We start from the raw sequence: 13,227 nt of genomic DNA, 5'->3' as shown, positions 1-13,227 counted from the left end.
TTGAGCCTCTGAGCATCCTTAGCTCCATTCAGAGACAGTAGGACCTAATGATCTTGAACACTTACTGAAGACAGAGCTGAGGTACCAGAAATTGGGCATTGAAATTAAGGCTGCTTTTGAAAATGCTCTAGTGGAAGTCAAGATTTGTCTCTGTGTAGGACAGAGGTTTCCTGATAGTCCCAAATGTTCTTTTGAAAGTTTCTGGGTTTAATGCCATGCTTTTATCTATCACAGGACATGAAGGCTCCCAAAAAGCTGGTTTTACGCTACTGCTGAAAGACCACAGCACTGTCACTCCCGAGTTCCTGGGTAGACAGCCTGAAGCAGGTGTTTATATAATTGTGTTCTCCAACATGAGAGCAGAGAATATCATATCAGTTGTGCTCCTAGAGGAAGAATAAAAGCCTGAAGTAAAGAAGGTTTTTAATTTATAGCCAAAATACGATTGTTCTTCCCAGAATGAAAACTAACTAAAGAAGAAAATGCTTGTTGATACCTTTCCTTTGCGCATGAAGTACTGGAGTTGTAGATGATGTAGTGTGTACCACAGAAGTACAAGGATTACGTTTGATCTTCTCAGCTAATTTTTTTCTTCTCTCTGCAGCCAAATTGGAAAAGTGGGAAGACTTGAAAGTGTCACCTACCAGAGTGAAATCCCGAAATTATGATAAACAAACAATCTTGCTTTTGGAAGTTACATCCACAGAAGGTGAGCCCTTGACCTGAGCGAAATTAATATTTATGCTTTCATTGGGTCCCCAGCACCTATCCGTGAGGGTACTGTGTTTCTACCACAGGTAAAAGGAGTCATTCACCACAGCGCCACAAGAATAAAACTGTGGCTTCCCCTTTGAAAGAAACTGGGAAACTCTAATAATGACAAATCGAAGGAGTTGCTTGGTACTGAGTTTGGAGGCTGTCCTTATGCTTGTTGGTTTATTCCTTGATTAAACAATTTGTTGGGTTGCTTCCAGAAGCCTGAAATAGTAAATACCTCATTTCTATGTGAAAATAGTCTCACTAGCTCATCAGTGAATCGGTTTGAAGCCAAGTACGTGCTTAATAACTTTGCCAAGTGAAGCCTTGATTCTTGCAGACGCGGGCTTATATGGTGAATCACAGAAATTAGCAGGACAAGCTGCAGCCCCAGGTTGGTTCATCTTTAACTCAGTAGTTTTTTTCTGGAATGATTGAAGTATTGAATTAACAAGTCCTTAGTACCTTTTCCTCAACTTCTACCTGACTAGCTTCTATAAATGACTTTGTAACTCCCTAGGTGGTTCCGTGGAACAGAGCCTGTCCCATCTTTCACGTAGTTGATACCGCAGTCCTGCTGATTGGCTGTGCTCTTACTTAGAATCACAGACTCGTTGAAGTTGAAAAAGACCTTTGACATCATCAAATCCAACCGTTAACCCAGGACTGCCATGTCTGGTGCTAAACCATGTCCCCAAGCACCGCATCTGCGCGTTTTTTGGAGCACCTCCAGGGATGGCGATTCCACCCCCTCCCTGGGCAGCCTGTCCCATTGCTTGACCACCCTTTCAGTGAATAAATTTTTCCTAATATCCAATCTAAACCTCCCCTGGTGTAATTTGAGGCCATTTCCTTGTATTACAACTGCATATAAAAATGTAGATTATCTTGCAAAAGCTATAGATAAACCTGTCGTCTTCAAGGTTACTCTTTAAAAAAAAAAAAAAAAAAAGGCTGTAAAACCTAATCAGCGAGAATGTACCTTTATACAACACCCAGTGGTACATTGATCTCGGATACATTCACAAACAATTTAAAAGTTGCAATGCTTGGCCTTATGCAATTCTTTTTTTTTTTTTTTTCGTTGCTGAAAATATTTCAAATTAAACAAAAAGATATCCAAAATGTATTTTTTAACAGTAGCCCCCAAACAAGAAAATGGCTGTTGGGACTCACCAATAAGATCCTGTACACGCTGGTGATGATACAGTGAAATTCACCTGTCTGTTTATGTGAGAACTATATGACAATCTTGGAAGTACTTAGCTGTTCATGTCATGGGAAAATAACATCCATATTTTCTACAAGGAACTAATGCTCGTGGCAAGATCTCAATCACCCAGCAATTAAAATTCCTATTCCTGGCTTTGGAAGCAACAGCAGCGACTGATTTCTATTAAATTCAAGGAGGAAATCTCTGCTTATGGACACACTGTATTCCTCTGCTTTAAATCCATTCAGTATAACACCTGCTTTATGTGTTTTGTTCTGACATATTTTAATGCCTACACAGAATCTCTTTTTTGTGAGATTTGCCGGAGCAATAGGACAAAACGCTTTGACTCGCCATGTTGTTGATTGCAGTTGCAAAAGGTGTGAAGCAATGGAGCTGCAAAATCAGACTGTGCTGATACCAGGGAAGTGCAAAAGTGGCAGCTGATTTGAATTTGTGGAGATCTAATATTTGTCGGGACACAGCATTTTTCTAAGGTAGCATCAGAAATAACAGTTCCTTCAGAGGGAAATCTCTGTTTTCTCTTGAACTTGTAGAATTCAGTCTTGCAAGAAGTCTTGAGAAAATTAAAATTGGATGAAGGGAATAGTTACCCCTGCTAGCTTTTCCTAGGAAAGAAAACAGATGACTCTGAAAGAGCAGCAGACAGACAAGATGACTTCATAAATTAGGCAGGACAAAATCTTGTCTGAATGTAAGTCGTGCAGTCCAATCATTAAAAGAACTGGATGAAACTTGAACTGAGGAAGGGGAAGCTTGGTTTTCCTTGTTACCTTTTACTAACTGGCATTATTAGACCCTGAAAAAGAGACCTGGAAAACCCACTTAACATGTACCAAAAGCAACAGGCATTGATTCCCAGTCTCCCCCTTGCCCATCTGTCAGCCAATGTAAGTTCTGATGAATCAAAGCCCAAAATAACACAAATATGCACTGTTCTCTATGAGAAATCTGCTGCAGCCCATCACTCCTACACCTTTGAGCAACAAAGCAAACAGCTCAATATTCTGTAGCTCCAAAACCATACCAAGTGTACACCTGTGGTATTCTTATCGGGAGAAAAGCTGCTAATAAGCCTATTTCTTGGAGCAAATTTGCCAAGGCAAACACAGATAAAGTGAAGAACGTGGCATTAAAAAAGCTGGTAGTTTCCAGGTGCCCAGCTCTTACCAAATTCTACTGGAAAGCCATTGTGCGTAGGGCTGACAGGTTGCCCTTTGTAAATGGTGCCAGGAGAGGTAGCAGCTGATAACGGCATTGTGGTCAACGAGGAAGTCAACATGGTGTGTAAGGTCAAAGGCTTCTTGTAACGCTGGATGTTGAGGCCAGTCGCTTTTTGGCAGGTGTGAGAAACCGTGTTTTCAGAAGCAGCCTGCCTGAAGCACCAAGCTTGTAGGATCCCCAGACTGAGCTATAGTGCAGTGTTAGAAGGCAGGAGGGGTGAATTACCACAGTCCTGCGTGTAGATCCTGGGCTAACGGCTTTTTTGGAAAAGGGCCAGATAATGAATGTGCTCACAAGTCATACCAGGGGGGAGATCAGAGGAAAAAGTGAGTATTCGTGGTTTGGTTTTACGTTACAACACGGCTGCAGAAATTAGAAATTGGAAGTATAAACAGACGTCGTGCTCTCTTAGTATCTGCTGCTGTGAAGTTGGATTTATTCTGCTTACATGAAATTTCGATATACTTTGCTACAAATTAGGTCAGGACCTGTGGGGCTTTTTTCTGATCTTGTCAGACAAGCCAGAGTTAATTTTTTCTCTTCTAGCAAAAGAAGTGTTGTACACTAGGTAAACAGCCCTTGAACTTTCTCCTGGAGAAATAATTTTAAATTTAAGATGTAAATGTTATTTGAGCCATAGTAAGTCCGGCAGCAAATGTCTCCCATCAATGATTTACCACCCTGAGGAGTTTTTCTGCAGCGTATTTACTTGTGCTTCGTAGGTCAGCAGTAGAACAAGGAAGACTTTTGCAGTATTGTAAATCCTTTGCTTACCTTGGCTTCTCCACCCTCTCTTAGCAAACTGCAGTTCCAAAACTGTTAGCTAAGCTCAGAAAGGAAGTATTCGCGCAGCAGAATCACTCCCCTTGGCTTTTATTCTTTTGTGGGTTTTCTTCTTCCCGCCACGTTCGTTTTCTGGACTGGGAGGAAATTTGAGACTGGGTTATGTACATCCTGGACTCAAGGAGAAACTCACCTTGTGGAAGAGTTTAATCTCAGCAACAAGCAAGCTGGATCCAGCTGCGATCTGAGCAGGAGGCTGTGAAGCCAAGCGGCTACTTCCCCTTGGAGTTACTATTCACGCTTCATTGTGGGGGTGCTGCAGCGGGGGAGCAACTGAGCACCCCAGTTGACCTGTGTGTAACCTGTAAGGAAAGCTCAGTTACAGCTGGCCAGCTGGGAACTGGGGGGATTTGTCTTGGGAACATTCTGTCTGTTCGGGATGTCATGAACTTTCCTCCAAGGTAGCTCATACCTGGCTATTCCAGACAGAAGCACAGAGTAACACAAGCCTCATCTAGCAGAGCTGACTTGAGACCCCTGGGAATTTAAAGCAAAATTCTTTTCAGCCGCAACAAAAGAGAAGAGACTGGTTCTAGCCGGGGCTGTGCTGGTCCCAGTATGGCACAGGGGCAGGGAGAGTTAAGACAAAGTCCTACACGTTTCCCAGAATGACTGACCTGGAGGCCTGACATGAAATCGCAATACGACAGCGTTGTGCTTCTGACCTCACATGCGGGCTTGTGTGTGTAAATAGGGAAGTTGCTACAAGTAGCTGCTTTCTCCAGTTCAGCTCGGAAATGAATTGGGGTAGATCTCTTAATGTTAGCGCTTCGTGAGTCTTTTGAACTTGGGTGGAAAATCGGAGCTGTTATCGGAGCACAGGTTTATGCTCTCCTTTCTCCACGGCTGGTTTTTGGGTACATAGAGCCAGCTGGCAGATTGCTTCTCCAAATCTTGGAGGAATTCGGGCCTCTGATTCTGGAAAGCAGATGGATCTCCTTAGACGAAAGGCCTAGTGCAGAGTAGTACTGTAAGTTAGCAGTCTCCCCACCAGCACATCCAAGGAATATTTCTTTGTGTAATGTTCAGAACTCACACAAAAGCAGTTTTGAGCCCTTTCATATCATAGGTGCCTTATTTATGTACCAGGAAGAAACAGATCAATTTTCCTGGGATAAAATCACTGGACTTCAGGTATTGTCTGCTACAATCCCATAGGAAATTACATTTGAAACATGCTTTGCCATTGAGTCATTCTTTTGGGGTGACTTTCTGGTGGTATGAATGATATTGTTCAGGAGATTTTTATCAGGCATGAACCCTTCAAGGAAGTTACAGAAGGATAACTCGATTGTCTCCTTATTTTCTTTCATTTTTTTCCATCTCCCAGCAGTTCATGTCACTTGCCATGTGTTCTTGTCTGCCTCCTAATTCACTTTATGTTTTTCAGCTTCTTATTGTAGTTGTCTTGGTTTCTGAGTGATCCTTTCTGGCGTTTAAAATCCGTAAATCATTAGCATCAGTTTGGATTGATGAAACTGATGTTCCATATTCTCTCCCTCAGCCTCTGTAACATAGGACACAGACAGCTGAGTGTCACAGACTCACCTGAGCCGTTTTGCTTTGTTTACTTCCCTGCTTAGTGCACAGAGTCATCATGTCTGCCAGCTGTGAAGGATTCTTCACCTCTGGAACTTCACCTCTGCTGACTCGCCTGTGTGATGGGCAGGAACCCCAGAGCTGCTGGAGCCCGGGGCAGCAGTGGTACATGGAGGTGAGAGGATCTGCTGGTACCAGCAGAGAAGAGAGCGAGCACACAACCCATCTGTGCACGCACTCTCTCCTCCTTCCCTGCTGGTACCAGCATATTCTCCTTACTCAGGTTTAAGCTGGTGCCAGCCTTTATTTAATTTCCTGTTTCACAAAAAATAATTCGGTTTTCTACATAGTTAAAACAAAGGTCGCACCAGCTTTTACAGCTGAGGGACGCCTGTTAGTGGGAGCCTTTTCAAAATCATGGCTTTGAGCTGCATCCCCATTCTGTCCCTGTCACAGAAAGGCCAGAAGGGATGCATCTTTCAGTGTGATGTTGACCAGTACATTAGCGAGACCAGCCTGCCTCACGTAATGCAGACTTAAGAGAAGGCCAGTGTACCTAGGGAAGAGGGGAGGTAAGTGAGAGATTCTTGAGGAAAAGAGAGAAGTTTCTTATCTACAAAATTAATTCTAGGTTGGAAGCTTATTTTCACTTCAGCCAGGACTATTCTAGGTGTTCAGATCTTTTCACAAAAATAGATACAGTGTCTTGTCTTCCTAATCAATCACTTGTGTAGCAGCCTGACGCTGTAAATCCTTTGTTCAAGTCAGACAAGCAGGTATTGCAGTCATGCAAGATTTTCAAATTTGCTGTGCCATTTTTTTTTTGCCACTAAGTTGCAGATCTGTGACAGATCTTGACAGTTTTTGGGCATCTTCTTGAATTCACAAAATAGCCTACAATGATGCTTCATGCAAGACTGAGCAGAGATTCCAGGAGGTTGTGGCCCTGAAAGCGTTAGTGCTGCCTATGAAAGAAAGTTGGAACAGCTTCTGAGTACGTAAAGTAAACTGATGTGCTGGCCTAAATAAGGCCAGGAGCCAAGGTTATTGCAGCAGTGTAGGAAGCGATGTGTGTAGGTATCAGCTGCTCCGTTGGAAAGCCTGGTCTGGGATCGTGAAGCAGTCTTACAGGCCTTCAGACCTGACAAACGGACACCATAGGAATTTCTGCCCAAGAGGCTAGGCTTGTACAGAACAATGTGGTTTTTCCTGTAGTTTCTCAGTTGCATAGCCCAAAAATGTTTTCTCTTTTCCAGTTTTACGAGAGCGGTGGCTGGCGAAGTATGGAGACTATGTAGGGCTGGAACAGTGGGAGAGAAGTGCTGAATGACTGAAGAAATCATAGGTTGGAAAAATGAATAATGCGGTCACTTCTGATATATTTATTGTCGGGATAGTTTCAGGTTAGGGTGTTTCTTGCCTGCTAACAGCAGGTGACTGATAAAAGACCTTTTGCTTTTCCCACTGAGACTGGAGTGAGGCTGGGCCAAATGGTTATTGATCTAACAGTGGGGTTCCACTGTGATGTACAAATGGGCCAGTTACAAGCTCTTCCTCGGGGTGAATTTTGGAGGAACAGAGACTTAGCAGTGGTTGAATTGTGTGTGAAGCTTCAAGGCCGTGCTATTTGTGTCACAGCGGTTATAAAATCACTGTTTTTCTTGATGTTTAGAAGAGGATTGGTCAAGTTGAACAGACCTCGGGTACCATGACAGCACATGGCTCTGTTGGCTCACAGGGGGACAAATTTCCTATCTGTCAAATCATTTGGCAGAGAAATCTGTTACCATTTTTACTGGGGTTTATCTTTTCTGCTTGTTTTGCACCTAACTAAGTGTTTCTTGTCCCTAAGAATATTCATTACCTCTTAGAACCTCTTGGGAGCAGAGGAAAGCTTTTACTGTACGGCTGTAAGTCTTGCTGGTGCACGTGCTTTGGTTTTGTGCTAGCAGGGCTGTCTGCTTGCAGGGAGTTAAAACACATCCCCCGCAGAATTAGAGGCAGCATTTGCTTGTTGCCCATCTCTGTGGCATTTGTGCATCTCGTTGCCTTCCCACTGCTGCTTGAGAATGGGCTTCACTGTACTTCTCCCTCCTTCTAGGAGGTTCTTTGTACTAGCTGTAAAAGCCTATCTTCAGTTGATAACCCGGATCGTTTTAGGAGTATAAATACTGAAATATGTCTGTTCCAAAAGTGTGTGTATTTAGCAAAGCATGTCACAGGTGTGCCTGCGTGCAGGGTGTGTGGGAGGGTGCAGGTGCCCCCCAGGTGTGGTGGTGCCCACCCCTGCGAGCAGCTGGGCACCCTCGTTAGCGAGCATTGGGCACAGCTGAGCAGGGCTATTGTCCAGGCATGTCGGGTGCCCCCGGACAGACTCGCTTGTGCCGTACCTCTGAGTAGGCAAGGAGTATTTAACCGGCCTGATGAAGTGGTGCTTTTTGGGCTGTGGTTGCGGTAAGTCCCCAGGCAGCACTCGGGGGGTTTGGGGGGAACTGGTGGAGCCTCGGCGCTTCACCCCAGGAGGGCTTGGTGAGAGGCTGGCTGGCTCTGTGGCTCCTGTGAGCCTGGGGCCATGCTCCTCTGCCTGCCCATGAATGCAGGCGAAATGGAGCACGATCTGGCTTGACCCATACTGGCACCAGCTGGGGGTGACCACCAGCCAGCTGAATTTTCCTTGGAGGAGCTGTGGCTTGGCCAGGCTCCCCGGTGGCTCCCTGAGGCACAGGTAGCCTCAGGCTCAGCTCCTGGAGGTGGCATGGCTACCTTGCTGTCCTTAATTAAACCTTTAGGACTTAGGCTTTTAAGCTCACTTTCATAGAGATCTGGTTGGAGGTTTTATCATTCGGTTTTTCAAGAAAAAGAACAATGCTTTCTCTCGTTTGGTCTAGCTTTTTGCTTGAAATTTTTATGAAACCCAAGACAGAAGGAATTAGTCTTCTGGTCTTCTCAGAAAGAATCATCGCTTGTTGTGATTCATTTTCCAATTAAAGTGGCAGTAGTTGAAAAGCAGTGGTGTTTCAGAATAGGTTGTTAAATAAAAGATGTAGTTCTAGACTGTGGGTTTTGCTGCTTTGCTAAATGGGTCTGCTGTAAAATCCGTGTTTATCCTTAAATGCAGCATACAGTGTTGCTCTGACTGGGCTAGTGGGCATTCTGCTTAAAATTCCTAGCAGAACTGCAAGGGTTTAGCAGCACTAAAGCAGCTAAAGCTGATTCCATTTGAGCTTTGTTTCCTAAATGGTATGCTTAGTAATGTGAGCATTTAAATGATGCCAAATGAGCTCTGAAGATAGTATCTTGCAGGTAACAAATGGTAGCTCATGTTGCCGTGGTGATTATGATTAGTCCAGAGAATCTCCTAGGTAGGCGAGTGCTGGGGGTAAATATCTTTGCATCTAGCATTTCTCTTTGTCTTTGGTTTTCATTTATGGCCTCAAATGTTGCACCTTCAAATTAAACTCTTTCAGCTTAAAAATAAACTTCACAATGTGGAGTTGAAGGAAACTCGTTATGGGTCTGAGTAAGAAATTGAGTGTCGTGTCATTATGAATGCAAACTACATTGTGCTTTCTGGTGCTGTTACCTGGAATTAGATGGATTGAGTGATTATGCCCGAAAATATGTGCTCCCAGGGGGTCTTTCAGACTGGTGGGTCTGGACTAGTTTTTCAGTCATTGCAAAATAATGTTTTGGAAAAAGTTCATGAACTGACCTAGTTAAAGCAGGTGTAATAAGGCATGACTTAGGAGAAGGTGTTTTTCCTCTGTGAAAATCTCTAGTATCAGAAGAAATTAATGCAGCCAGCATAACAGTGCCTGAGAGTTTTTGTCAGAGGATGGGGCTGGAATAAATCATTGGGGTCTCCGTAAATCAGGATGCTCTAGGTTGTGTAGCAGTAAAGAGATTTCTGAGACTACGTCAAGGCTCAAGAGTGGCACCATAATCCTCCCCTGGCAGTGCAATGTTGTCTCTCTCCTTATGGCTTACATGAACTTGCTTTGCTACATCCCAGACCTGCAGTAAGGCCCTGGAGAATTCATTACCCTCGCGAGCAGCCAGCCCAGAGTCCTTTGTGTGGTGGTACAGCAGCGGTAATCTCTTGAATTAGAAGAATAAATAAACTGACTTGGGTGTGTCTTCTTAGCAATGTTGCGATCATTTCTATTTTCAGTAAGCATTGACACGGTTGTGAGGAGAGCAGTTGTCCGCAAATGTTTGAGGGAAAAAATGAATTTCTGCATTTTCCTTCCTCCTCTAGTGGAGGTGCACCTGGGCCAGCAGCCTTGTGGTGTCTGCTGAAGAGGTTCCTTGCACTGGAGGTGCTGCCACCAGAAAAGGTAATAAGAATAATTTTCACTGTATAATTTGGCTACAGTTTTTGTGTTGAAATGTGACCACTGCCTATAAGTTAATGACAGTGAAGACATTCTCCACTTCACAGAAATACAGGTCTTCACTGTATCCCTCTAGTCTCCACTGAAATGCCAACATCACAAGCTTTCTCAAATAATTATTCAGCTCTTGCATCATATTATGTGATTTAAAATGTAATACTGAGAATTCCTAGTTGTTTAATAATTTTGAGAGGGGATAAGTATCCTACATGAGGTCTGCAAAACTGATTTATAGGGAAAGGAAGGTGCTTTACATGTACTCGTCACTGCGCTTAGGTATTACACATGTCCCTTCTGCTACTGCCACAACCAGTTTTATATTTGAGCACAAGGGAAAATTCAGACCTGCCACATGCAAGAACTTTAGCTCTTACACAGTTATGGTAGAAGGTGGGTATTATTTGTTACTATCTTGAAGCTCGGCTCACCCCAAGATAAGTAGCTCATAACTCTTGACTTGTTCAAAATCTGTGTGTTAGTGGGATTTTATATGATACTTCCTAACTCTAGCGTGAAATCTTGTCACGAATACTTTTTTGAGCAACATACGAACAGGGCCAAGAAGGCAGCCCTTACAACGGAGCACAGCTAGTACAATTTCCCTGCCCACATGGCTTCTTACATCCTGCGTCGCACAGCAGGTTTTGCCATCCCTACATTCTCCCTTTCTCCTCAGCTGCAGAGTAGCGCTTGGTCTTTAGCCAGCTCGCCCTTTTCATCTCGCTTGCCTCTTGACCAGAATGCAGGAATTGTCTAGTAACATAGCAGGTGAAAGGGGAAAGGTGTTCGGATTTTTGGAGGTGGGAGGGGGAGGTGGTGGGAGCTAGTTTAAACTAGAGAAAACTGTGCAAAGAAGCTGTTGTTAAAAGGAGCAAAAGGAGGTAAAGGAAAGCTGTGGAGTTTAGCATAATCGGTGGGGACATCTGACCTGTCTAGTCTGGCTGAGGCTGGAGCAAGAAAGCAGTTTTGTGTTAAAGAAAGATTTCTCAGTTTATGAGCTAATAGATAACTGTGGGCATGCTTGCAACATAGTTGTAGGCAGAAAAGAAACAGCCTGTTTGAAGGTATGTTAACCTACAGTTTAAAAAGCTGCTTCTCACCGTTGCGTATCTTGGAGTTATACTTGACTGAGGGAGAACAATGTTTATTCCTGTCGAGGCTGCAGAACTGACTAAAGGAATTTACAAGTAAGAAATGAGTGGAGGAGTTGTGTTTTCTTTTTGCTTTAGTATTTAGCACAGAAGTATTCCTCGTGGTCCGTGGCTATGGTTCCTACATGTTCTCACATCCCTCAAATTATAATAATGATGGCATGCATGCAGTAGTAAGAAACCTGTGCAAGGTTGAAGGCTTCTTGTGATAAAGACTGTGCAAGGCTAAATGGAAAAGCCTTATGTAGACCTGACCAGAAAAGTAAATTATCTTCCTTCACAGCTATAATATAAAGAGCTTGCCAGCTCACGTTTTCAGATTCTGGATTACAGTCTGTGTATTCTGCCCAGATGGGGAATTTAACTGAATGTGTGTAACGTTTTTGATTTGGGAGCCACTAGAACGTGAAGATGTCATGCCATGGTGAATATATTTAACCTGATCACAAATGTGATACAAAACAGATTGAATTAAATAAGTGATGGAGCACCAAGTGTAAGAATTTATGTGTGATACTGCTGCTTAAAAACCTGTTATGAGATTGGAGGGACGATGCCTCTGTGTGTACTTGAATTGCTTCAGTTTGCAGCAGGATTGTACCACCTTCTTTGCACTTCTCCTTGTGAATAATCTTAATGTTGTTTGATGGGTACAGCAATGCTTTCTTGAGTTTATTGGGTTAAATAGGGCCTGTGTTTGAGGACAGTGCCACATTCACTTGCATCAGATAGCATAACCTCATGCCTTAATGTCAACAGAGGATGGCTATACTGGACCGGGAGGTCCTACCTGCTGTTCCCCACACGTGTTGTTATGCAATGACCTGCCTTGCCCTACACAGTGATTCCTAGACTCACTAGTTCTAACAAACACTATGCACGCCAGTGAGCAAATGTAGGATTCATTCTTTCCATGCCTATGGCCTGTTTGTCCATTTTGTCTTAATAGTTTTGAGATCTTTTGTAATACTGTAAAGTCTTAGATTTAGAAACAGTGAATCTGTCTTCAGGTGTCAATGGGCTTTGCCCTTCTTGGAAATGATGTTAATCTTCTGATTTCTTAACTTGTCTGTTCAGTTGCTTTGCCAATCTCCAATTTGGACTTTCTGCTCAGGCATTGATACAGTAAAACAGATTGCAAAGTACATCTTGTCCTCTCAAAGAAAATGTTGGTGAGATGGAGTCACAGGCAGCCAAATTATGGGAGCTGTTAGGTTGCATACTACTCTTAGCCACTGAAGAGGGCTTTGAACTAAAGCAAGATTTGAAATGCAAAGGACATCTTGTTAAAAGCAAAACTGACCCTACAGGTACAGGAGCAGACTGTTTCAGATTCATTTGCTGGTTTTGAGGTTTTTGCTCCAGAGCACACCAGCTGGAGCTTTTTTCTTTTTTTCTTATTTTCTTTTTTCTGTTACTGATCTTCTAGGTGGCTTTTTTTTTTCCCCCCTAAAATGATTATACATGTGGGAAATGTGATGCTGCAGTTCCTCCCCACTCACTTTTGCACAGTGGAGACATGAAGGCATATGTTTGCTAGTTTTCCAATTATTACTGTGACAGATTTAGTTTGCTCTGCTCTCAGGAGCATATGTCAATGCATCACATCAGTCTTTAAAGTTTTTCTCTCAAGCCTTTTTTGTTGTGGGTTTTTTTCCCCCTTCTGCTATTGAGTGGGTTTTTGTTTGTTTGTTTTTTTCCAGCTTGCATTACTTTGTTTCCTCCCAGTTTCTTTGTTTAACTCTCTCTTTTTTTTTTTTTTTTTTTTTCCTTCAAGCCCAGGACATCCGTGTGTCAGAGTTCTCTCTGATGCTGGGGAGGCTGCACTTGTCAGACAAAGGCAGAATGGTTTGCTGTACAGCAAAAGAATGTTCCTAGAAAAATAAACGAAGAAGCCAGATTAGCTTCCAGTGTTACAGTTGTTAACACTGTCACTTGGCCTAGAAATCCTGGAAAATTACTCTTCTGTAGCTGGGTGGTTTTGTCAGTCTCTTTCGGTGTGTTGTAAGACTCTGGGCTTCTGTGTATACAATTTTATGAGTGTGGTTTTGTTTTGCCTTGGCAGCAAAATGATGTTGACTGTGAA

Source organism: Falco rusticolus, chromosome 16 (genome assembly GCF_015220075.1).
Source record: "Falco rusticolus isolate bFalRus1 chromosome 16, bFalRus1.pri, whole genome shotgun sequence".
In the NCBI taxonomy this organism is placed as follows: domain Eukaryota; kingdom Metazoa; phylum Chordata; class Aves; order Falconiformes; family Falconidae; genus Falco; species Falco rusticolus.
Note: the sequence above shows the minus strand (reverse complement) of the source record.